At 39.5% G+C, this 24,771-nt stretch overlaps 1 long non-coding RNA gene across 4 annotated transcripts in view; it reads left to right on the top strand.

Annotated features, from left to right (window-relative positions):
- The first annotated feature begins 8,411 nt into the window (after positions 1 to 8,411).
- LOC129051522 (uncharacterized) overlaps positions 8,412 to 24,771 on the top strand; it is a 121,309-nt gene continuing 104,949 nt past the window's right edge. For 3 of the 4 annotated variants that reach the window (XR_008515876.2, XR_008515877.2, XR_008515879.2), the window contains exon 1: positions 8,412 to 8,656. This is a non-coding gene — a long non-coding RNA (uncharacterized LOC129051522). Of the gene's footprint in view, positions 8,657 to 13,179; positions 13,243 to 24,771 lie in introns of all 4 variants that reach the window. The other variant, XR_008515878.2, reaches the window with a different exon arrangement.

The following is a 24,771-nucleotide window of genomic DNA, read 5'->3' as shown; positions in this document are numbered from 1 at the left end:
TGTGAATAGTGCTACAATAAACATACGTGTGCATGTGTCTTTATAGCAGCATGATTTATAATCCTTTGGGTATATACCTAGTAATGGGATGGCTGGGTCAAATGGTATTTCTAGTTCTAGATCCCTGAGGAATCGCCACGCTGACTTCCACAATGGTTGAACTAGTTTACAGTCCCACCAACAGTGTAAAAGTGTTCCTTTTTCTCCACATCCTCTCCAGCACCCGTTGTTTCCTGACTTTTTAATGATGGTCATTCTAACTGGTGTGAGATGGTATCTCATTGTGGTTTGGATTTGCATTTCTCTGATGACCAGTGGTGATGAGCATTTTTTCATGTGTTTTTTGCTGCATAAATGTCTTCTTTTGAGAAGTGTCTGTTCATATCCTTTGCCCACTTTTTGATGAGGTTGTTTGTTTTTTTCTTGTAAATTTGTTTGAGTTCATTGCAGATTCTGGATATTAGCCCTTTGTCAGATGAGTAGGTTGCAAAAATTTTCTCCCATTCTGTAGGTTGCCTGTTCACTCTGATGGTAGTTTCTTTTGCTGTGCAGAAGCTCTTGAGTTTAATTAGATCCCATTTGTCAATTTTGGCTTTTGTTGCCATTGCTTTTGGTGTTTTAGACATGAAGTCCTTGCCGATGCTTATGTCCTGAATGGTATTGCCTAGGTTTTCTTCTAGGGTTTTTATGGTTTTAGGTCTAACATATAAGTCTTTAATCCATCTTGAATTAAGTTTTGTATAAGGTGTAAGGAAGGGATCCAGTTTCAGCTTTCTCCATATGGCTAGCCAGTTTTCCCAGCACCATTTATTAAATAGGGAATCCTTTCCCCATTGCTTGTTTTTGTCAGGTTTCTCAAAGATCAGATAGTTGTAGATATGCGGCATTATTTCTGAGGGCTCTGTTCTGTTCCATTGATCTATATCTCTGTTTTGGTACCAGTACCATGCTGTTTTGGTTACTGTAGCCTTGTAGTATAGTTTGAAGTCAGGTAGCGTGATGCTTCTGGCTTTGTTCTTTTGGCTTAGGATTGACTTGGCGATGCGGGCTCTCTTTTGGTTCCATATGAACTTTAAAGTAGTTTTTTCCAATTCTGTGAAGAAAGTCATTGGTAGCTTGATGGGGATGGCATTGAATCTATAAATTACCTTGGACAGTATGGCCATTTTCATGATATTGATTCTTCCTACCCATGAGCATGGAATGTTCTTCCATTTGTTTGTATCCTCTCTTATTTCATTGAGCAGTGGTTTGTAGTTCTCCTTGAAGAGGTCCTTCACATCCCTTGTAAGTTGGGTTCCTCGTTATTTTATTCTCTTTGAAGCAATTGTGAATGGGAGTTCACTCATGATTTGGCTCTCTGTTTGTCTGTTATTGGTGTATAAGAATGCTTGGGATTTTTGCACATTGATTTTGTATCCTGAGACTTTGCTGAAGTTGCTTATCAGCTTAAGGAGATTTTGGGCTGAGACGATGGGGTTTTCTAGGTATACAATCATGTCATCTGCAAACAGGGACAATTTGACTTCCTCTTTTCCTAATTGAATAACCTTTATTTCCTTCTGCTGCCTGATTGCCCTGGCCAGAACTTCCAACACTATGTTGAATAGGAGTGGTGAGAGAGGGCATCCCTGTCTTGTACCAGTTTTCAAAGGGAATGCTTCCAGTTTTTGCCCATTCAGTATGATATTGGCTGTGGGTTTGTCATAGATAACTCTTATTATTTTGAGATATGTCCCATCAACACCTAATTTATTGAGAGTTTTTAGCATGAAGGTTGTTGAATTTTGTCAAAGGCCTTTTCTGCATCTATTGAGATAATCATGTGGTTTTTGTCTTTGGTTCTGTTTATATGCTGGATTACGTTTATTGATTTTCATATGTTGAACCAGCCTTGCATCCCAGGGATGAAGCCAACTTGATCATGGTGGATAAGCTTTTTGCTGTGCTGCTGGATTCGGTTTGCCAGTATTTTATTGAGGATTTTTGCATCAATGTTCATCAAGGATATTGGTTTAAAATTCTCTTTTTTGGTTGTGTCTCTGCCAGGCTTTGGTATCAGGATGATGCTGGCCTCATAAAATGAGTTAGGGAGGATTCCCTCTTTTTCTATTGATTGGAATAGTTTCAGAAGGAAGGGTACCAGTTCCTCCTTTTACCTCTGGTAGAATTTGGCTGTGAATCCATCTGGTCCTGGAGTTTTTTGGTTGGTAAGCTATTAATTATTGCCTCAATTTCAGAGCCTGTTATTGGTCTATTCAGAGATTCAACTTCTTCCTGGTTTAGTCTTGGGAGGGTGTATGTGTCGAGGAATTTATCCATTTCTTCTAGATTTTCTAGTGTATTTGCGTAGAGGTGTTTATAGTATTCTCTGATGGTAGTTTGTATTTCTGTGGGATCTGTGGTGATATCCCCTTTGTCATTTTTTATTGTGTATATTTGATTCTTCTCTCTTTTCTTTTTTATTAGTCTTGCTAGTGGTCTATCAATTTTGTTGATCTTTCCAAAAAACCAGCTCCTGGATTCACTGATTTTTTGAAGGTTTTTTTGTGTCTCTATTTCCTTCAGTTCTGCTCTGATCTTAGTTATTTCTTGCCTTCTGCTAGCTTTTGAATGTGTTTGCTGTTGCTCCTCTGGTTCTTTTAATTGTGATGTTAGGGTGTCAATTTTAGATCTTTCCTACTTTCTCTTGTGGGCATTTAGTGCTATAAATTTCCCTCTACACACTGCTTTGAATGTGTCCCAGAGATTCTGGTATGTTCTGTCTTTGTTCTCGTTGGTTTCAAAGAAAATCTTTATTTCTGCCTTCATTTCGTTATGTACCCAGTAGTCATTCAGGAGCAGGTTGTTCAGTTTCCATGTAGTTGAGTGGTTTTGAGTGAGTTTCTTAATCCTGAGTTCTAGTTTGATTGCACTGTGGTCTGAGAGACAGTTTGTTATAATTTCTGTTCTTTTACATTTGCTGAGGAGTGCTTTACTTCGAACTATGTGGTCAATTTTGGAATAGGTGTGGTGTGGTGCTGAAAAGAATGTATATTCTGTTGATTTGGGGTGGAGAGTTCTGTAGATGTCTGTTAGGTCCACTTGGTGCAGAGCTGAGTTCAATTCCTGGATATCCTTGTTAACTTTCCGTCTCGTTGATCTGTCTAATGTTGACAGTGGGGTGTTAAAGTCTCCCATTATTATCGTGTGGGAGTCTAAGTCTCTTTGTAGATCTCTAAGGACTTGCTTTATGAATCTGGGTGCTCCTGTATTGGGTGCAAATATATTTAGGATAGTTAGCTCTTCTTGTTGAATTGATTCCTTTACCATTATGTAATGGCCTTGTTTGTCTCTTTTGATCTTTGTTGGTTTAAAGTCTGTTTTATCAGAGACTAGGATTGCAACCCCTGCCTTTTTTTGTTTTCCATTTGCTTGGTAGATCTTCCTCTATCCCTTTATTTTGAGCCTATGTGTGTCTCTGCACGTGAGCTGGGTTTCCTGAATACAGCACACAGATAGGTCTTGACTGTTTATCCAATTTGCCAGTCGGTGTCTTTTAATTGGAGCATTTAGCCCATTTTACATTTAAGGTTAATATTGTTATGTGTGAATTTGATCCTGTCATTATGATGTTAGCTGATTATTTTGCTCATTAGGTGATGCAGTTTCTTCCTAGCATTGATGGTTTTTACAATTTGGCATGTTTTTGCTGTGGCTGGTACCGATTGTTCCTTTCCATGTTTAGAGCTTCCTTCAGAACCTCTTTTAGGGCAGGCCTGGTGGTGACAAAATCTCTCAGCATTTGCTTGTCTGTAAAGTATTTTATTTCTCCTTCACTTATGAAGCTTAGTTTGGCAGGATATGAAATTCTGGGTTGAAAATTCTTTTCTTTAAGAATGTTGAATATTGGTCCCCACTCTATTCTGGCTTGTAGAGTTTCTGCCAAGAGATCAGCTGTTAGTCTGATGGGCTTCCCTTTGTGGGTAACCCAACCTTTCTCTCTGGCTGCCCTTAACATTTTTTCCTTCATTTCAACTTTGGTGAATCTGACAATTATGTGTCTTGGAGTTGCTCTTCTCGAGGAGTATCTTTGTGGCGTTCTCTGTATTTCCTGAATTTGAATGTTGGCCTGCCTGGCTAGATTGGGGAAGTTCTCCTGGATAATATCCTGCAGAGTGTTTTCCAACTTGGTTCCATTCTCCCCGTCACTTTCAGGTACACCAATCAGACGGAGATTTGGTCTTTTCACATAGTCCCATATTTCTTGGAGGCTTTGTTTGTTTCTTTTTATTCTTTTTTCTCTAAACTTCTCTTCTTGCTTCATTTCATTCATTTCATCTTCCATCGCTGATACCCTTTCTTCCAGTTGATCGCATCAGCTACTAAGGCTTGTGTATTCTTCATGTAGTTCTTGTGCTGTGGTTTTCAGCTCCATCTGGTCCTTTAAGGACGTCTCTGCATTGGTTATTCTAGTTAGCCTTTCATCTAATTTTTTTTCAAGGTTTTTAACTTCTTTGCCATTGGTTCGAACTTCCTCCTTTAGCTCGGAGTAGTTTGATCTTCTGAAGCCTTCTTCTCTCAACTCGTCAAAGTCATTCTCCCTCCAGCTTTGTTCCATTGCTGGTGAGGAGCTGCGTTCCTTTGGAGGAGGAGAGGCTCTCTGATTTTTAGAGTTTCCGGTTTTTCTGCTCTGTTTTTTCCCCATCTTTGTTGTTTTATCTACCTTTGGTGTTTGATGATGGTGACGTACAGATGGGTTTTTGGTGTGGCTGTCCTTTCTGTTTGTTAGTTTTCCTTCTAACAGACAGGACCCTCAGCTGCAGGTCTGTTGGAGTTTGCTGGAGGTCCACTCCAGACCCTGTTTGCCTGGGTATCAGCAGCGGTGGCTGCAGAACAGTGGATATTGGTGAACCGCAAATGTTGCTGCCTGATCGTTCCTCTGGAAGTTTTGTCTCAGAGGAGTACCCGGCCATGTGAGGTGTCAGTCTGCCCCTACCGGAGGGTGCCTCCCAGTTAGGCTGCTCGGGGGTCAGGGACCCACTTGAGGAGGCAGTCTGCCCGTTTTCAGATCTCAAGCTGCGTGCTGGGAGAACCACTACTCTCTTCAAAGCTGTCAGACAGGGACAATTAAATCTGCAGAGGTTACTGCTGCCTTTTGTTTGTCTGTGCCCTGCCCCCAGAGGTGGAGCCTACAGAGACAGGCAGGCCTCCTTGAGCTGTGGTGGGCTCCACCCAGTTTGAGCTTCCCCGCCGCTTTGTTTACCTACTCAAGCCTGGGCAATGGTTGGCGCCCATCCCCCAGCCTCGCTGCCGCCTTGCAGTTTAATCTCAGACTTCTGTGCTAGCAATGAGTGAGGCTCTGTGGGCGTAGGACCCGCTGAGCCAGGTGGGGGATATAATCTCCTGGTGTGCCGTTTGTTAAGCCCATTGGAAAAGCGCAGTATTAGGGTGGGAGTGACCCGATTTTCCAGGTACTGTCTGTCACCCCTTTCTTTGACTAGGAAAGGGAATTCCCTGATCCCTTGCACTTCCCGGGTGAGGCGATGCCTTGCCCTGTTTCGGCTCACACACTGTGCGCTGCACCCACTGTTCTGTACCCACTGTCTGGCACTCCCCAGTGAGATGAACCCGGTACCTCAGTTGGAAAAGCAGAAATCACCTGTCTTCTGTGTCACTCATGCTGGGAGCTGTAGACTGGAGCTGTTCCTATTCGGTCATCTTGGCTCCACCCTGGCTTTCAATTCTTTTGCATATATTCCCTGACATGAAATTACTGGATTACATGGTGGTTCTATGTTTAATTTTTTGAGGAACTTCCATATTGTTTTCTGTAGCAGCAGTTGTGTCATTTTACAGAATCACTGATGGCACAAAAGGGTTCCAATTTCTCCATATGCTTGCAAACCATTTTTCTTTTCTTTTTTTTTTAATAGCAGTCATCTTATTGGGTGTTAGGTAATAACTTATTCTGGTTTTGATTTGCATTTCTCTGATGATTAGTGCTGTTGAGAATTTTTTAAAATATATTTTTGGCCATTTGTGTATCATTTTTAGAAAAATATCCATTCAAACGTTTTGTCTATTTTTTTCGTTTTTGAGACAGAGTCTCACTCTTGTCACCCAGGCTGTAGTGCAGTGGTGTGATCTTGGCTCACTGCAACCTCTGTCTCCCAGGTTCAGGTGATTCTTCTGCCTCAGCCTCCTGAGTAGCTAGGATTACAGGTGCCTGGCACCATGCCAGGCTAATTTTTGTACTTTTAGTAGAGATGAGGTTTTGCCATGTTGGCCAGGCTGGTCTCGAACTCCTGACCTCAGGTGATCCACCTGCCTTGGTCTCCCAAAGTGCTAGGATTACAGGCGTGAGCCACCGCACCTAGCCTTGTCTATTTTTTAATTAAATTTTTTTTTTGCCATTGTTGAGTTGTAGGATTTCTTTATATATATCCTGGATATTAACCCCTTATCAGATATACGATTTGCAAATATTTTCTCCCATTCTATAGGCTGCCTTTTCACTCTGTTGATTGTGTCCTTTGTTCCTTCATGCACAGAAGTTTTTAAGTTGGATGTGGTCCTATTTGTCTAGCTTTGCTTGTGTTGCCTGTACTTTTTTTCTCATATCCGAGAAATCATTGCCAAGTCCAACGTCAGGAAGCTTTTCTCCTGTGTTTTCTTATAGGAGTTTTACAGTTTTAGGTATTACATTTAAGTATTTAATTATTTTTGAGTGAATTTTTTTACAAGGTGCAAGATAAGGGCTCAACTTTATTCTTTTGCAGGGCAAAAGAACACCATTTGTTGAAGCAACTGTCCTTCCTCCATTGAGTGGTCACGGCGCCTTTGTTGAAGTGTGATAGAATCTTACTCAGTTTCCTCACTGTAACACATGGATAATGATAATATAGTAGCTTCCTATATTAGTTTCCCATTGCTGTCTTTTTTTTTAAATTATACTTTAAGTTTTTGGGTACATGTGCACAATGTGCAGGTTAGTTACATACGTATATCTTAGTCCTGCTATAGCAAAATATCATAGACTGCATGGCTTAAACCATAGAAATTTCTTTTCTTAAAGTTCTGCAGGCTAGAAAGTCCAAGTACAAAATCTGGCTGAGTTGATTTCCGGTGAGGGCCTACTTCTGGTCTTGCAGATGGCCACCTTCTTGCTGTGTTCTCATATGGCACAGAGAGAGAGAGAGAGAGAGATTGAGAGAAGGAGGGAGAGCATGCAAGACAGAGGGCACTTGTGAATGAGTGCTAGCCATCTGGTGTTTCTTCTTATAAAGACACTAATTCTTGGCCAGGTGAGGTGGCTCACACCTGTAATCACAGCATTTCAGGAGGCTGAGGTGGGCGGATCATGAGGTCTGGAGTTCGAGACCATCCTGACCAACATGATGAAACCCCTTCTCTACTAAAAATAAAAAAATTAGCCGGGCATGATGGGGTGGTGTCTGCTTGTAATCCCAGCTACTCAGGAGGCTGAGGCAGGAGAATAGCTTGAATCCGGGAGGCAGAGGTTGCAGTGAGCCGAAATCATGCCACTGCACTCCAGCCTGGGTGACAAGAGGGAGACTCTGTCTCAAAAAAAAAAAAAAAAAAAAAGACACGAATTCTTTTATATCAGAGGTCCACCCACCCTTTTGATCTCATTTGACCTTAAGTAATTAATTAACCTTAGTTACTTCCTTCCTCCAAATACAGCTACACCTTAACATATGAATTTTTGAGGGGGACACTTACATTCTGTATACAACACCACCTAACATATTATTAAAACTTTGCAGCTTACAATGTAGTCATTTATTATCTCATAGTTTTTTTCTTTTTATTAAGATGGGGTCTCACTCTGTAACCCAGGCCGGAGTGCAGTGGCATGATCTTGGCTCACTGTAGCTTCTGCCTCCCAGGCTCAAACGAGTCTCCCACCTCAGCCTCCCAAGTATCTGGGACTACAGGCACATGCTACCACACCTGGCTACTATCTCAGTTTTTGAAGTAAGAAGTACAGGCAGGCTTGGCTGGATTCTCTGTTCATGGCCTGACAAGGCTGAAGTCACAGTGTTGTCCAGGTTCTCATCTAGAGGTTCTGGGGAAGAATCTACTTCCAAGTGCATTCAGGTTGTTGGGTGAATTCAAATCCTTGTGGTTGTAGGACGGTAGGACCAAAGGCCTCACTTTCTATCTGGCTGTTGCTTGAGAGCTTTCCTCAGCTCCTAAAGAGCCTTGGCATGTGATCCCCTCTGTATTCAAAGCCAGCAGTCACTCTTGTACTTCAAATCTCTTACTTCCTCTTCCACTACCAGGCAGAGAAAACCCTTTGCTTTTAAAGGTCTCGTGTAATTAGACAAGACCCATCCCGATGACCTCCCTTTTGCTACATAAGGTAACACAATCAAGGGAATAATGGCTTCTCATATTCACAGATTTCCACCACCCCTCAAAAGGAAGGTGTCAAGGCTCAAAGTCAGTTGAGTTCATTCTTAGAATTCTGCCTACCACACTCGCACAGAAGAAATTCCACTTGTGATGACAGCTTCAGCCCATGCCCATGGAGTTCCATCTTGCCTGTCGTCTTCCCTTCCTGCCCCCCAGTTGGTGAGAACTTTGTCCTGTGCCCACGATCTTCACTTCCTCACTGTTTTTGGACTTGGACATCAGCTCCTAAATTTGTGTAAGTCAATTTCTTGTAAAAAATCTCTTAATATATAGGTATATAAGATATATATAATCTATAGGTATATATTAAGATATATAATATATAAACTTCTGCATGTTTGGAGGACAAGAAGAATGGCATAAAGAGGTGGATGTAAAGGGGTGTTCGCAGTTTAGACATTTCTATATTGCTTGACGTTTTTATGGGAGTGTATTCTTGTAGTTGTGTAATTAAATACATATGTGAATATTTATATATACATATCCTATTGGTAATATTTACCTGGTTGAATCCTGACTATACCACGTTGCCTTTTAATTGCCATTAAAAGTAATGGCAAAAACTGCAATTAGTTTTGCACCAACCTAATGACTTTGATGACTACATGAGTTAATATATGGACATATTTTAGAAAAGTCCCAGACTCATGGGGGTTTCTGATTAGTTCTATATAAGTATTGGTTGACATTATCACAATTATTATCCCTCAAATATGTTTTTAAGATGTATCCATTTTGTCTCATGTACATCTAGATGGTAGCTTCCACCTGATGCATAGTATTCCGGAACATATATCCTTCACAATGTGTTTATTCGTTCCTTTAGTGAAGGATGCTCCCATTGTCTCTAAGGCCCTGCTGCCACTCACCTCCATGTATGTGTTTCCCGAGCTTGCAATGTTTGCTGGGCATTTTGGGGTTTCCCTCAGGCATGTGTCCATTAGCAGTCAGCCAGAGATGTGTGGAGCTTTCATTACCCCTGCCCTTCTAAGGTTCTCTCACTTCCAGTATTGCCTTGTTCTAGTGCTCTGTCTCTCATCCTGAGCCCAGATCCCTCTGGGAGGTGGAGCTGAGGGTTTTGTCACCTGAGCTTAGAATGCTCTCAGGAAAAAAAGCCACAGAGTCACTTAATTTACCCAAGTGGTAGTTTTCTTTCTTTTGTTTTTTTCCTTTTTCTTTTTTCATGTTTTGAGATGGAGTTTCACTCTGTTGCTCAGGCAACAGAGCCCAGAGTTGCCGTCTGGGCTCACTGCAACCTCCGCCTCCCAGGTTCAAGTGATTCTCTTGCTTCAGCCTTCCTAGTAGCTGGGATTACAGATGTGTGCCACTACATCCAGATACTTTTTGTATTTTTAGTAGAGATGGGGTTTCATCATGTTGGCCTGGCTGGTTTTGAACTCCTGACCTCAGGTGATCTGCCCTCCTCGGCCTCCCAAAGTGCTGAGATTACAGGTGTGAGCCATTGTGCCCGGCCTGACTGGTAGTCTTCATGAGTAAATACTTCTCCAGATGTTATCTACTTTTAGTCATTTTCCAGTGACCTGAAATTGATTATTTTTTTTTAAGAAATGTTTGTCCGGTCTTATATTTATTTCTGTGGAGGGCACTCTCCTAATCTCCTTACATCACTGTTACTGGAAGATAAGTTTTGGAACATTTGTCCGTGGAACCCCGTCACTGTGCCATAAAACAGCACAGAGACCATATGGAGAGGCCATGTGCAGGTTCTCTGGTCAACAGCCCAGCTGAGATCCCAGATGACAGCCAGCTTCCACCTGCCTTTAGACGATCCCAGCCCCAGCTGTTGAGTCACCCCCATGTGTGAACCTTCCCAGCTGAGGCTCCAGGCATTGTGGAGCAGAGAGAAGCCACCACTGCTGTACCCTTCTCAAACCCCTGACCCACAGAACCAGGAATATGATAAAATGTTTTTTTTAAAAATGCCACTAAGTTTGAGGTAATTTATTATGCACTACCAAATAATTTGAGGAGCTTTGGAGTATGACGACTGGAATAATTTCCCTAAAGTGATGAGTGCCTGAGTATAGAACTGTACCCTCCATTTCTAACATCATTTAGTAAGGAAATCAGATTCCATTTATAGGTTTCAACTTGTAGCATTGTGTTCCGATACAGAACCTACTTGTTTGCTTGTTTCGTAGAGCTGTTGCCACTCCAAATGTTTGATTCATAACATAAATCCTAGTCGTTCTTCATACTGCTGAAAACTCCAAGGGAAGAAAAGATGTTTTTAATTGTTTATAAAAGACATTCTATTTCTCTGGAAACGTTTACTCCAAAATTCAAGTCTAATTTTGCCCCCATAAAATATGTTGTAGTGGGAGAAGTACTGGGTGGGGCAGTCAGAAAACCTGGATTGGAGCCTGGGTTCATGAAATAGGACCAGTCATATAAATTCTACAAACCTTAGTATTGTCTTAAAAAACAAAGGTTTTATAAGTGGGAGTTGAACAATGAGAACACATGGACACCAGGAGGGGAACAACACACACCAGGGCCTGTTGGCCGGTGGAGGGCTAGGGGAGGGATAGCATTAGGAGAAATACCTAATGTAGGTGACGGGTTGTTGGATGCAGCAAACCACCATGGCACGTGTATACCTATATAACAAACCTGCACGTTCTGCACATGTACCCCAGAACTTAATGTATATATAAAAAAAGCAATCTTTTTACGAAAAACTAAACAAGAGGATATGGAATACACTTTTCTAAAATAGCTATTTTTTCTTTCACTGCATCTTTTTATCATTATTAAAAATTATGTTTGCATTAATAAATATTACCAATATGATCATAAAAAAACAAAGGCTTTTTGGCTAGACAATTTTAAGGACACTTCCAGTGCTAACATTTATGATTAGTTCCAAAGGCCTGGCAACTCCTTAAACATTCATGCCTTTGTGAACAGAATTTGGCACTATCTTTTAAAATTTAATATTTGCACATTCTTCATCTCAGGAGTTTCATTTTTAGATATCTAGCCAGCAGATGTACTTGCATAAGTATATCAAGATAGTTCAAGGTGTTCATTACTGTATTGTGTATAATGGGAAAATATTAGAAACAACCTTAAACCAATAGGGAAATGACCAAATAAACCATGATACATCTTATTGTTCAATGCTGTACAACAGATAAAAAAAGAATGAAAGAGGCCTATAGGCGGCGATACAGAAATATGGTCAATACACAATGTTAAGCAAAAAAGCAAGTTGCAGAGCAAACATATGGGAAGATCATGTTTTTGTAAAGTGAAACAAACCCAAGCTATTTATTTATGCGTATACACAGGACTGCAAAGAAAGACAACAAATATCTCGAGTTGTTTTCTGCCTGTGGTCATTCTGAGTGACATGAAATGGCTGTCATTAGTAAGGATGTCCAGTTTTATATTCATTTCTGTGGAAAGAATTCTCTGGACCTCCTCACACTTGGTGGGGGGAGAAAGATGGAGGTGGGGTATAAAAGGGTGTTCATGGATTAGACATTTCTGTGTGGCTTAAATTTTTTATAGAAGTGTATTCGTTTCCTTATGTAATTAAATACATATAGAAAAATTTATCCTCTGTTGTGAATTTCATTGCTACTTTCTGAAGCCAAAGTTTTGGTTCAGAGAAAAGAATTTCTAAATGTCCATGAAGTTCCTATTTGCCTGGGAGAAAAAAAATAAAACAGGAGCAGCTGCCAGGGTTGAGAGCATGTTGCCAGTTGAGCAAAACAGCAGGGGGACCTGCTGGTCACCAGATTTGTCCACCCCCGTGCAGGTGCCACTGCTGTTAATAAGAATTACTACTTACTTAAAAAAAAGTTGGGAGATGAGGGACTAATACAGACTATCTGTTGGTAATAAAATGGGAATATATATGACCCAGTTATTTAGATAAAACATAGTTCTGTATTCCTTTGACTACCACTTTTGTTGTTAGCTTTAAATGTAAAGAACTTAAACATTGCTGTGTAGAAAGAAAGAGTGATCCCAGAGAAGCTCCTGTCTGGTGTTTAATTAAACTATAATATGTGGTGAAATAAATTAAGCATCAGTGAAATTACGAGTAACACTGAGTGTGGACTGGGATGTTTTAAGGTGATGCATTCATAAGAGTATTTCATCTAGACAAACTGAAAATGTCCCAACCTCACCATTTTTAATCCTTTCTTGAAAGCACTCTTGTGCAAGTTATCTTTGTTGAAGAAATGTGGTTGAAGATGGAGAGCATTTAATTAAGAGTTATAGAAGCTAAAGGTGGTAACAAAAGAAAATATAAAAACTCACTTTACAATTGGTTTCTGAATATTATATTTTAAAAAGTATATACGATATCTTTCCTGTGTGTTTCATAGTCAACAAAAATATGTGGTCACATTAATTAATATAGTTATGATGACAACATCTTGACCTATTTTTCTATCCACTTATTAAAATAAACCCTTGTACACTATTTCTATCAATGCTAAAATCTAGATATTTACCACTGGTGCCCACTAGGGGTCATGCTACCTACACGGGGGGAAGTACCGATTGTAGTACGGGCGTTGCTGTGTTGGCTGGATGCGGAAAGGATTCCTTTGAATGATTTTTGTTCACGCTACTGTATAGAGGAAGACGGCAGCATTGCTTTTCCTCAATCAGTGTTCAGGGTTTCTGTCCTCTAAATATGGGAAATTATTTGAGGATTCATGAAAATAGATTTGAGAAAAAGCACTGAGGAAAGAGGCTTTTGTTTTGTTTTGCTAGGTGGCAGAAAGAAAACAGAGCTTTGCCTGAGAATGAATATTCAATAGGCCAGAGGACATAAAGGTGAGACAACTCAGTAGTTAAGATCACTTAAGAGAGGTGGGAGGATCGCTTGAGCCTGGAATGGAAATCAGCCTTGGCAACAAAGTGATGCTCTGTCTGTACAAAACAATAAAATAAAATGAGCTGGGCATGGTGGCACATGCCTGTGATCCCAGCTACTTGGGAGGCTGAGGTGGGTGAGGTGGGAGGATCGCTTGAGTCCAGCAAGTCAAGGCTGCAGTGAGCCGAGATTGTGCCACTGCACTCCAGCCTGGTCAAGGGAATGTGACTGTCTCAAAGAATTAAAAAAAAAAAAAAAAAAAAAAAAGAAAAAAGTCTCTCCAGGGTCTGACACTGAATCACAGTTCAAAAAATGGAAGCTACTGTTGTTACCAAAATAGTTGCCTTCATTTTCGAACTTAAAATAGCCAAATTTCCTGTTAGTTAGTTTCTTTTCTGTGTCCTCAAGATGAGCAATTAGAAAGAGAAATTTATCTTTGTTTCCTTTTCTTTTAAAAATTTTCCCTCTGAAAATGCGTATTAATTTAACACAAATTTGAGCAAGAAATTTACTATACAGGGGTGAGGGGGGTGGGGAAAGTGAATAAGATGGCTCCTTTTCGCATCTCAAAACAACAACAAAACAAACTCCTGATCCAGTAAGAGAGAAAAGAGATGTTCACAAAGTACCACAGTTAATATTCTAAAAGCTGTATAAACACGAGTAATGATAAATAGGGTGGATTAGTGGAAACTGTGTGCTTTTAAGTCTGACAGGCAAAGATTTCATTCAAAAAGTTCTCTGAGCCTCAGGTTCAGTATCTGCTAAGAACAATAATACCTGCCTTGCAGGATTGTTGAGAATTAAATGAGATAGTTGTAAAGCCCCTAATAGGGCTGTAGTTTGTTGTCTTTCTTTGTCTCTATGTCAAGGTTTTTCTCTGACCTTCCTCAAAGAGAAGAAAATGTGTTTGAGGAAGATGTTTTTCTTCCAGTGGGAGTTCAGAAAGGAAATTCCAGGTAGGGAATCAGGGAATGCTTCACCGAACAGGTGCATTTGAATTGCATCTTAATGTTTGTGTAGGATTTTAAAATGAAGAGTTAGAAGGAAGGACATTCTACGTGGTGCATATGGCTTGCATGTAAAGACTTGGAGGCACCCTGGTTTCTTTTGGAGCCCTGAGTAATTCAGCTTGACGAGAATTATGATACATATAGGGAAAGAGTTGGATGAAGTTGGATTGGAATTTAGGGACATATCAAGAAAAGGCTTAAATGCCAGGCTGAAGAGTTTGGCCTTTTGGAGGAAGAAAGAGAGCAGTTGGACATCAACTTTAAAAAACAGAGATACGGGGCCAGGCGCGGTGGCTCACGCCTGTAATCCCATCACTTTGGGAGGCCGAGGCGGGTGGATCACCTGAGGTCAGGGATTCGAGACTAGTCTGGCCAACATGGTGAAACTCTGTCTCTACTAAAAATACAAAAATTAGATGGTCGTGGTGCCAGGCACCTGTAATCCCAGCTACTCAGGCGGCAGAGGCAGGAGGATCACTTGAACTTGGGAGGTGGAGGTTGCAGTGAGCTGAGAGAGTGCCATTACACTCCAACCTGGGCAATGAGAGAGAAACTCTGTCACAAACAAACAAAACAAAGAAAACAGATTTGGGATTTTAAAAGAACATTCTTTCCCCTGCTTTTGGGATGAGGCTGGGAATAAACTTACTCCTGAGCAGGCATTTATAACATATATTTAACTTTCATATATATATTTATATATATTTCCGTTTTAGTTGCAGAGAGCATCTTTCAATTGAATCTAGCATGGGCTGGCACTACAGGGCTCCCAGGAACCAACTCTACTACCTACATACAGCTCATATGCCAACATGTTGCCTTCCTCCAGCAAAGATGTTCAGTTCTAGGAAATCAGGAATGTCAGAGGTGACTCTAATAAAAACAGCAGGCTGTTTTGCCTCCACATGCCGGTTTCAACTTGAAACTAATCAGCTACTTTGTCCCTTGGCAGGTGTAACTATAGTTGTAGATCCTTACTGTGATACAATGTTCCTTACACTAACACACCATAAATTACCATTCCTTTTCATCATATCAGATGAGATCAGGTTAAAATGACATTTCGAGTAAGGAAAAAAATCACAGAAAATGCCCCTTAAGTTGTTCTGCCATGAGGGGGGAACTTCCTATTCATGTGGTTTGGGGATGAATTTCAAAATCCCATTTGTGCTTATTCTGCTCTGCACTTTATTTATTCTGGAGACAAAGGAGAATGAAATTCTTGGAAAAAACTTTTTGAAATCCCACTATGGGTAGCTGGTGGATCACAGTGCTAGAAATACCAACAAAAGTAATATGTTGATTCATATTGATTTATTCTCTGTAGTTTTGGGGCCTATTCTATCATCTTAAACCCCAAGAAAGGAACAGAAGTTAGTTATAAGTAGGAGGAATTCCCATACTCATTACTTCTGCCCACAGCGTTCAGCTGTATTTATCAGGACAACTTTGCTAGGTGAAGCCGTGCACAGCTTTGGAGGCAATTAAGGGAGGAGACCAGGTAAAAATAAAGCTTTAAAAAGAAACACCAAATATTGAATGCCTACTTTCAAACTATTAGGGTTTTCTTTTTGAAAAAAATGTCCATGTTTTTGAAAAAAAGTATGTATCTGTGTTCACGAGTGTGTATTCCTCAAGGTAAATGAGTATCACTGTAGACGGATAGATTCTTACTTTATAACCCCTAGTGAATATTAGTCAGACAGGCTGTATTCAATTGAAACAGTATGAACACAGTATTGTGGTTGGGGTTGATTTATAGGAAGGTAAAGGTGGTTGATGGGCTTGCAAGGTCCATTAATGTGTGAGACCTCTAGCTGGAAATCAGGAGATATTTGGAATGGAGAATATTGTGATTCTGTTGGCAGGCGACAATATTTAAGTGTTGTTACAGTTTACAAAATCCTTTCATTTATATTATCTTAACAGCCATACCCCTTATTGTAGCACACTCAGGCAGAAAAAAATACGTTAAGTTTCCTTGCAAAGAACCCTAGTAACCTGATGGCCTACTTGGGTCCCAGACCAATCTTTAACAATAGCTGAAGGAGTCCTCTAACTTTGAAAAAGAGTAAAAGGGTTTGTTGAGACTGGCAGAACCCATCCTCTGGAGTGCACAATTTAGAGTTTACCAGTTAATTTAAAATTAAGTTCATGTACCAAAAATGACAATTGAGATAAAATGGCTATGGGATCAACTCCAATCCCTCTTCACCAGAGAACTGGTAAAACCCTGAGCAGCTTGAGCTCCGGCCAGATTCTTCCCTTTCATCGACTTGTCTCTGCACCAGTTGCTGATCCTTTGTGTCTACTATCATGTCCTTCATCCCAAGTAAATTACTCACTTTGGGGAGGGAAGATACAAACAAGGATTATAGAGAACTCAGATTTTCTGATAGAAATTACTCAAAGTTCAGACCAAGTTCAGGGTCTTCATAGTTATATAATTAGGGTTCTAGTGCCTGCTCTTTCTAATTGACAGGAACATTGGTTTATGCAAGGCTACAAGGAAATTCATGGACTCTGTTAACCAGAAATCTGGCAATCCAGGCTTCACCTCCTCTTTCCCCACCAACTTGATTGAAACTATTTTTCAACTGGCCTCCATTGTACTCCAAATCACCAAAAGCTAGGAGAATGAATTTTGTGGGAATATTAACAAGCTGGTCTGTCTAAAGCCGTAGCATTCTGCAACATTATTTCTACTAGCCTAATCCTGAGAACGTCCAGAAAATACAATAATCCTATTTTGTTTCCCTACAAAAACAGTCTATGTGTGCTAGGCCAATGGTTCACACTAGGAGGTAACTGAATTCTGCTGCAGTCCATCAACTGAAAAGCCTGCGCCTGCTACTGTCTACAGTGAATTTTGTTTGAATTGAGAGAGACTCTGCCCGGGTTGGCACTTGACATTAAATAAAAATTTTAACAATTGTCTTGAGCTTTATGAGTTTAAGGAACTTGTTTTAATAATCTGATTTTTAGCAGAGGAGAGCGTTAGATCATCTAGTCTTAGGTGTTTTTGAAATGTAAAAGTGCAGAGACAAATCTTATTTGTTTTTGAGAGTTAAATGCATTATTGAGAACATGAATGTTTCTGGACTCCAGTGGGTTTACTTTCTTTCTTGGGCAATAGACTAATCCTCCAACTCCACTAACTATTTGCTAGACAAAAACTAATTTCACTTCTGTCAATAGAGTTCTTGGACAAATTTGATTTTCTCTTGATGAAAATTAATATTTGGCTGGGCATGGTGGCTCACACCTGTAAGCCCAGCATATTGGGAGGCTTAGGTCGGTGGATCACTTGAAGCCAGGAGTTTGAGACCAGCCTGGACAACATGGTGAAACCTTATCTCTACTAAAAATACAAAAATTAGCCAGGTGTGGTGGTGGGCGCCTGTAGTCCCAGCTACTTGGGAGGCTGAGGTATAAGAATTGCTGGAACCCAGGAAGCGGAGGTTGCAGTGAGCCAAGATTGTGCCCCTGTATTCCAGCCTGTGCAATAGAGCAAGACTCTATCTCAAAAAAAAAAAAAAATTATTTCTGTTTGTGCCTCCTTTTTTCTGTGAAGACAGAGTAGAGTATCATATTCTGTCACCCAGCTCATGATTAGGCTACCTTTGTCCACAAAGAACCTGGAAACTCCAGGTGGGCTTGGGCTGACCTTTGAGTACTGTGATACCACTGATGGGTTTAGAATAGGCATTTCCAAGGTCTTGTATTTAGTGGGTAAGATATTTTTAAAATTGTTGTGGACATAGTAGGTGTATGTATTTATGGGGTACATGAGATATTTTGATACAGGTATATAATGCATAATAATCACATCAGGGTAAATAGGGTATCCATCACCTCAAACATTTATCCTTTCTTTGTGTTATAAACAATCCAATTATACTCTTTTAGTTGTTTTAAATTATACAATAAATTATTGTTGACTGTACTCACCCTGTTGTGCTATGAAATAGTAGATCTTATTCACTGTATCTAACTATATTTTTGTACCCATTAGCCATCCCCACTTCCCCCAGCCACCCCTGCCCTCCCCTGCTACCCTTCCCAGTTTCTGATAACCATCATTCTACTCTCTATCTCCATGTGTTCAATTGTTATCATTTTTTTTTTAGCTCCTCAAAATAAGTGAGAATATGTGAAGTTTGTCTTTCTGTTCCTGGCTTATTTCACTTAGCATAATGATCTCCAGTTCCATGCATGTTGTTGTAAATGACAGGATCTCATTCTTTTTAATGGCTGAATAGTTCTCCATTGTTTACATGTACCACAAATGTTTGCCATTTGTATGTCTTCTTTTGACAAATGTCTATTCAGATGTTTTGCCCATTTTAAAATCAGATTATTAGATTTTTTTTCCTATAGAGTTTTTTTGAGCCACTTATGTATTCTGGTTATTAATCCCTTATCAGATGGATAGCTTGAAAATATTTCCTCTCATTCTGTGGATTGTTTCTTCACTTTGTTGATTGTTTCCCATGGTGTGCAGAAGCTTTTTAACATGATGGATTCCATTTGTCCATTTTTTGCTTTGATTGCTTAGGCTTTTGGGCTATTACTCAAGAAATCTTTGCCCAGACCAATGTCCTGGAGTTTCCTTAACATTTTCTTGTAGTAGTTCCATTGTTTGGGGTCTTAGATTTAAGTCTTTAATCCATTTTGATTTGATTTTTGTACATAGTGAGAGATAGGGGTCTAGTTTCATTATTCTGCATATGGATATATCCAGTTTTTTTTTTTAGCACCATTTATTTGAGACTGCCCTTTCCCCAGTGTATGTTCTTGGCTCCTTGGACAAAAATGAGTTTACTATATATGTATGGATTTATTTCTGAGTTCTCTATTCTGTTCCATTAGTTGGTGTGCCTGTTTTTATGACAGTACCATGCTATTTTTGTTGCTATAGTTCTGTAGTATAATTTGAAGTCAGGTAATTTGATTCCTCCGTTTTTTTCCCCCTCAGGATAGCTTTGTCTATTTGGGGTCAACTGTAGTTCAATATAAATTTTAGGATTATTTTTTCTATTTCTGTGAAGAACATCTTTGGTATTTTGATAGAGGTTGTGTTGAATCTGTAGATTGATTTGGGTAGTATGGACATTTTAACAACACTGATTTTTTCCAATCCATGAACATGGAATATCTTTCCATTTTTTGGTGTCTGCTTCAGTTTCTTGCATCAGTGTTTTATAGTTTTCATTGTGGAAATCTTTCACTTCTTTGGTTAAGTTTATTTCTATGCATTTAGTTTTATTTGCAGCTATCATAAATGGGATTACTTTCTTGATTTCTTTTTCAGATGGTTCATTGTTGGCATATAGAAATGCTGCAAATTTTTGTTTGTTGATTTTGTATCCTGCAACTTTACTGAATTTGTTTATCAGTTCTAATAGTTTTTTGATGGAGTCTTTAGGTTTTTACAAATGTAAAATCATATCATCTGCAAACAAGGATAATTTGATGTCTTCCTTTCCAATGCAGATACCCTCTATTTCCTTCTCTTGTCTGATTGCTCTAGGTAGGACTTCCAGTACTATGTCGAATAACAGTGGGACTAGCTGTGGGTCTGTTGCATATGGCCTTTATTGTATTGAGGTATGCTCCTTCTATAACCAGTTTTTTGAGGGTTTTTATCATGAAGGGATGTTGAATTTTATCAAATGCTTTTTCAGCAGCAATTGAAATGATCACATGTTTTTTGGCCTTCATTCTGTTGATATGATGCAGCAAATTGATTTATTTGCATATGCTGAACCATCCTTGCATCCTTGCATCCTTAAATCCCACTTGGTCACGATGGATGATTTTTTAAATGTGTTATTGAATTTGGTTAGTATTTTATTGAGGATTTCTGCATCAATGTTCAGTAGGGATATTGGGCTGTAGTTGTTTTTTATTCATGTGTCTTTGTCTAAGTATGGTATCCTGGTAATACTGGCCTCAGGCCAGGTGCAGTGGCTCACGCCTGTAATCCCAGGATTTGGGAGGCTGAGGTGGGAGGATCTGAGGTCAGGAGTTCGAGACCAGCCTGACCAACATGGAGAAACCCCGTCTCTACTAAAAATACAAAATTATCCAGTCGTGGTGGCATATGCCTGTAATCTCAGCTACTTGGGAGGCTGAGGCAGGAGAATTGCTTGAATCTGAGAGGCAGAGGTTGCAGTGAGCCAAGATCATGCCATTGCACTCCAGCCTGGGCAACAAGAGTGAAACTTCATCTCAAAAAAAAAAAAAAAAAAAAAATTCTGGCCTTGTAGAGTGAATTTGGAAGTATTCTCTTCTCCTTTATTTTTTGGAATAGTTTGAGTAGGATTGGTATTAGTTCTTCTTTAAATGTTTGATAAAATTCAGCAGTGAAGGCATTGGGTTCATGGCTTTTCTTTGCTGGGAGACTTCTTCTTATTGCTTTGCTCTTATTACTTGTTACTGATCTGCTTGAGTTTTGGATTTCTTCATGGTTCAATCTTGGTAGGTTGTATATGACTGGGAATTTATCCATTTCTTCTAGATTTTCCAATTTATTGGCATATAGTTGCTCAAATCAGCCTCTAATAATCCTTTGAATTGCTGTGGTATTGGTTGTAATGTCTTCTTTTTTATCTCTGATTTTATTTATTTGGATCTTCCCTCTTTTTTTCTTAATTAGTTGGGCTCAAGTTTTGTTGATTTTATCTTTTCAAAAAGACCAACTCTGTTTCATTGATCTTTTGCATTTGTTTTGATTCAATTTCATTTATTTCTACTCTGGTTTTTATTATTTCTTTTCCTTGAAGAATTTTGGGTTTGATTTTTTCTTGCTCTTATAGTTCTTAAAGATGCATCATTAGCTTGTTTATTTGAAGTTTTTCTACTTCCTTTTGCAGGTGTTTATAGCTACAAACTTTCCTCTTAGCCTTGGCTGTATTCCATAGGCTTTGATATGTTGTGTTTTTATTATCATTTGTTTAAAGAAATTTTTCAATTCCTTCTTAATTTCTTCATTGACCCACTGGTCTTTCAGGAGCATATTGTTTAATTTCCATGTGTTTGTATAGTTTCCAAAATTCCTCTTATTGATTTCTGGTTTTATTCCACTGTGGTCAGAGAAGATACTTGATATGATTTCAATTTTTTTGAATGTTTAAAGACTTGTTTTGTGACCTAACATATGGTCTATCCTTGAGAATGATCCATGTGCTGAGAAGAAAAATGTATATTCTACAACCATTGGATAAAATGTTCTGCAAATATCTATTAGGTCCATTTGGCCTATAGTGCAGATTAAATTCTTTGTTGATTTTGTGTCTGAATGAACTGTCCAATGCTGCAAGTGGGGTGTTGAAGCCTCCAGCTATTATTATATTGGAATTTCTCTTTAGCTCTAATAACATGTGCTTTATATATCTGGGTGCTCCAGTGTTTGGTGCATACATATTTACAATTGTTACATCCTCTTGCTGGATTGACTCCTTTATCATTATATAATGACCTTCTCTGTCTCTTTTGATACTTTTTTTTTGAAATCTATTTTGTCTTATATAAATATAGTTATAGTTTTTTTTTTTTAGTTTCCATATGCATGGAATATCTTTTTCCATTCCCCTATTTTCAGTCTATGTGTCTTTATAGGTAAAGTGTATTTCTTGTAGGCAGCATTAGGTCTTGCTTTTTTTTTTTCTTAAATCCATTCAGCCACTCTATGTCTTTAGAAAGTTTAGTCCATTTACATTCTATGTTATTAATGATAAGTAAGGACTTATTCTTGCTATTTTGTTATTTGTCTTCTGGTTGTTCTGTGGGCTTCTTTTCCTTCTTTCCTTCCTTCCTGTCTTCCTTTTATTGAAGGTGATTTTCTCTGGTGGTATGTTTTAATTTCTTGCTTTTTATTTTTTGTGTATGTTATGGATTTTTTTTATTTGAGGTTACCATGAGGCTTGCAAATAACATCTTATAGCCCATTATTTTAAACTGATGGCAAGTTAACACTGATTGTATAAACAAACAAGCAAGCAAAGAGAAAGCTCATAAAAACTCTACACTTAATCTCCCTTCTTTTTAACTTATTGTTATTTCTATTTATGTATTATACAGCCAATGTCTTTAAAAGTTGTTCTAGTTATTATTTTTGATAGGTTCATTTCTTAGTCTTTCTATTCAAGATATGAATAATTTACATACCACAGTTACAGTGTTATAATAGTCTGTGTTTTATTTGTACTTACTATTACCAGTGAATTTTGTACCTTCAGATGATTTCTTATTGCTCATTAACATCCTTCTCTTTTAGTTTAAAGAACTCCCTTTAACATTTCTAGTAGGACAGGTCGGGTGTTGATGAAATCCCTCAGCTTTCGTTTGTCTGGGAAAGTATTTTGCCTTCATGTTTGTGAAGGATACTCTCTCTGGATATACTATTCTAGGATAAAATTTTTTTTTCCTTCAGCGTTTAAAATATGTCATACCTCCCTGTCCTGACCTGTATGGTTTCCACTGAAAAGTCTGCTGCCAGACGTATTAAAGCTCCTTTGTATGTTATTTGTTTCTTTTCTCTTGCTGCTCTTAGGATCCTTTCTTATCCTTGACCTTTGGAAGTTTAATTATTAAATGTCTTCAGGTGGTCTTATTTGGGTTAAATCTGTTTGGTATTCTCTAACCTTCTTGTACTTGAATATTGATATCTTTCTCTAGGTTTGGGAAGTTCTCTATTATTATCCCTTTGAATAAAATTTCTACCCCAATTTCTCTCTTTACCTCCTCTGTAAGGCAATAACTCTTAGATTTGCCTTTTTGAGTCTATTTTCTAGATCTTATAGGCATGCTTTATTCTTTCTTATTCTTTTTTTCCTTTGTCTTCTTTGAGTGTGTATTTTCAAATCACCTGTCTTCAAGCTCACTAATTCCTCCTTCTGCTTAATCTATTATGCTGTTAAGAGATTCTGATGCATTCTTCAGTATGTCAATTGCATTTTTTTAGCTCCAGAATTTCTGTTTGATTCTTTTTAATTATTTATATCTCTTTGTTAAATGTATCTGATAGGATCCTGACTTCCTTCTCTATGTTATCTTGGATTTCATTGAACTTCCTTAAAACAGCTATTTTGAATTCTCTGTCTGAAAGTTCACATATGTACCTCTGTCTTTCCAGGATTGACCACTAGTGCTTTATTTAGTTTGTTTGATGACATCATGTTTTCCTGCATAGTCTTGATGCTTGTGGATATTTGTTGGTGCCTAGGCATTGAAGAGTTAGGTATTTATTGTAGTTTTCACAGTCTGGGCTTGTTTGTACCTGTTCTTCTTGGGAAGGCCAGATATTCCAAGAGACTCTGGTGTTGTGATCTAAGTTTTTGGTCACTGAAGCTGTATTTGCTTTAGGGGGCAACCAAAGCCCAGTAATGCTGTGACTCTTGCAGACTCATAGAGGTACTGTCATGGTGGTCTTAGGTAAGATCAGGGAGAATTCCCTGGATTACCAGGCAGAGACTCTTGTTCTGTTCCCTTACTTTCCCCCAACAGAGTCTCTCTCTCTGTCTGTGCTGAGCTGCCTGGAGCTGAGGGTGGGGTGACACAAGAACCCTTGTGGCCACCACCACTGGGACTGCATTGGGTCAGGCCTGAAGCCAGCACAGCACTGGGTCTCACCCAAGGCCCACAGTGACCACTGCTTGGCTACTGCCAATGTTCACTCAAGGCCCTAGGGCTCTACAATCAGTAGGCGGCAAATGCAGCCAGCCTCATGTTTTTCCCTTCAGGGTAACGAGTTCCCCTCAGCCCCAGGTGGGTCTGTAGATGCCATCCAGGAGCCAGGGCCCAGAGTTGGGAACCTTAGGAATCAATCTGCTACTCTATTCTACTACAGCTGAACTGGCATCCAAGCTGGATGACTAAGTTATTCCCACTCTTCCATCCTCTTTCCTAAAGCAGAAGAGTCTCTCCCCATATCCATCACTAACCCAGGCCCACAGTAAATACTGCCTGGCTACCACCAATATCCACTCAAGGCCCAGGGCTCTTCAGTAAACTTATGGTGAATGCTGCCAGTCTTGAGTTTCTCCTTTAAGGGCAGTGGGCTCCCGTTTGGCTCAGGGCAGGTCCAGAAATGCCATCCAGGGGCCAAGGCCTGGATTTGAGGACCCCAGGAGCCCACTTGCTCCTTTACCCCACTGCAGCTGAGCTGGAACGCAAGCTATAAGACAAAGGCCCCTTGACTCTTCCCTCTCCTTTCCTCAAGATGAAGGGTTCTTTCTCCATGGCCACCACAGCTGAGAATGTGCTGAGTCATACGTGAAGCCAGCACAGCTCTGAGTCCCACCCAATGCCCATGGCAAGTACTCCTGGCTACCACTGGTCATTATTCAGGGCCCAAAGACTTTTTGATCAGCAGGTAGTGAATTCTGCCAGGTCTGAGTCCTTTCCTTCAAGGCAGTGGGCTTGCTTCTGGCCCAGGGCATGTTTGGAAATGTCATCTGAGAGCTAGGGCCT

The sequence above is a fragment of the Pongo abelii genome, chromosome 17 (assembly GCF_028885655.2).
Source record: "Pongo abelii isolate AG06213 chromosome 17, NHGRI_mPonAbe1-v2.0_pri, whole genome shotgun sequence".
In the NCBI taxonomy this organism is placed as follows: Eukaryota; Metazoa; Chordata; class Mammalia; order Primates; family Hominidae; genus Pongo; species Pongo abelii.
Note: the sequence above shows the minus strand (reverse complement) of the source record. Positions and strands in the feature narration are given on the sequence as shown.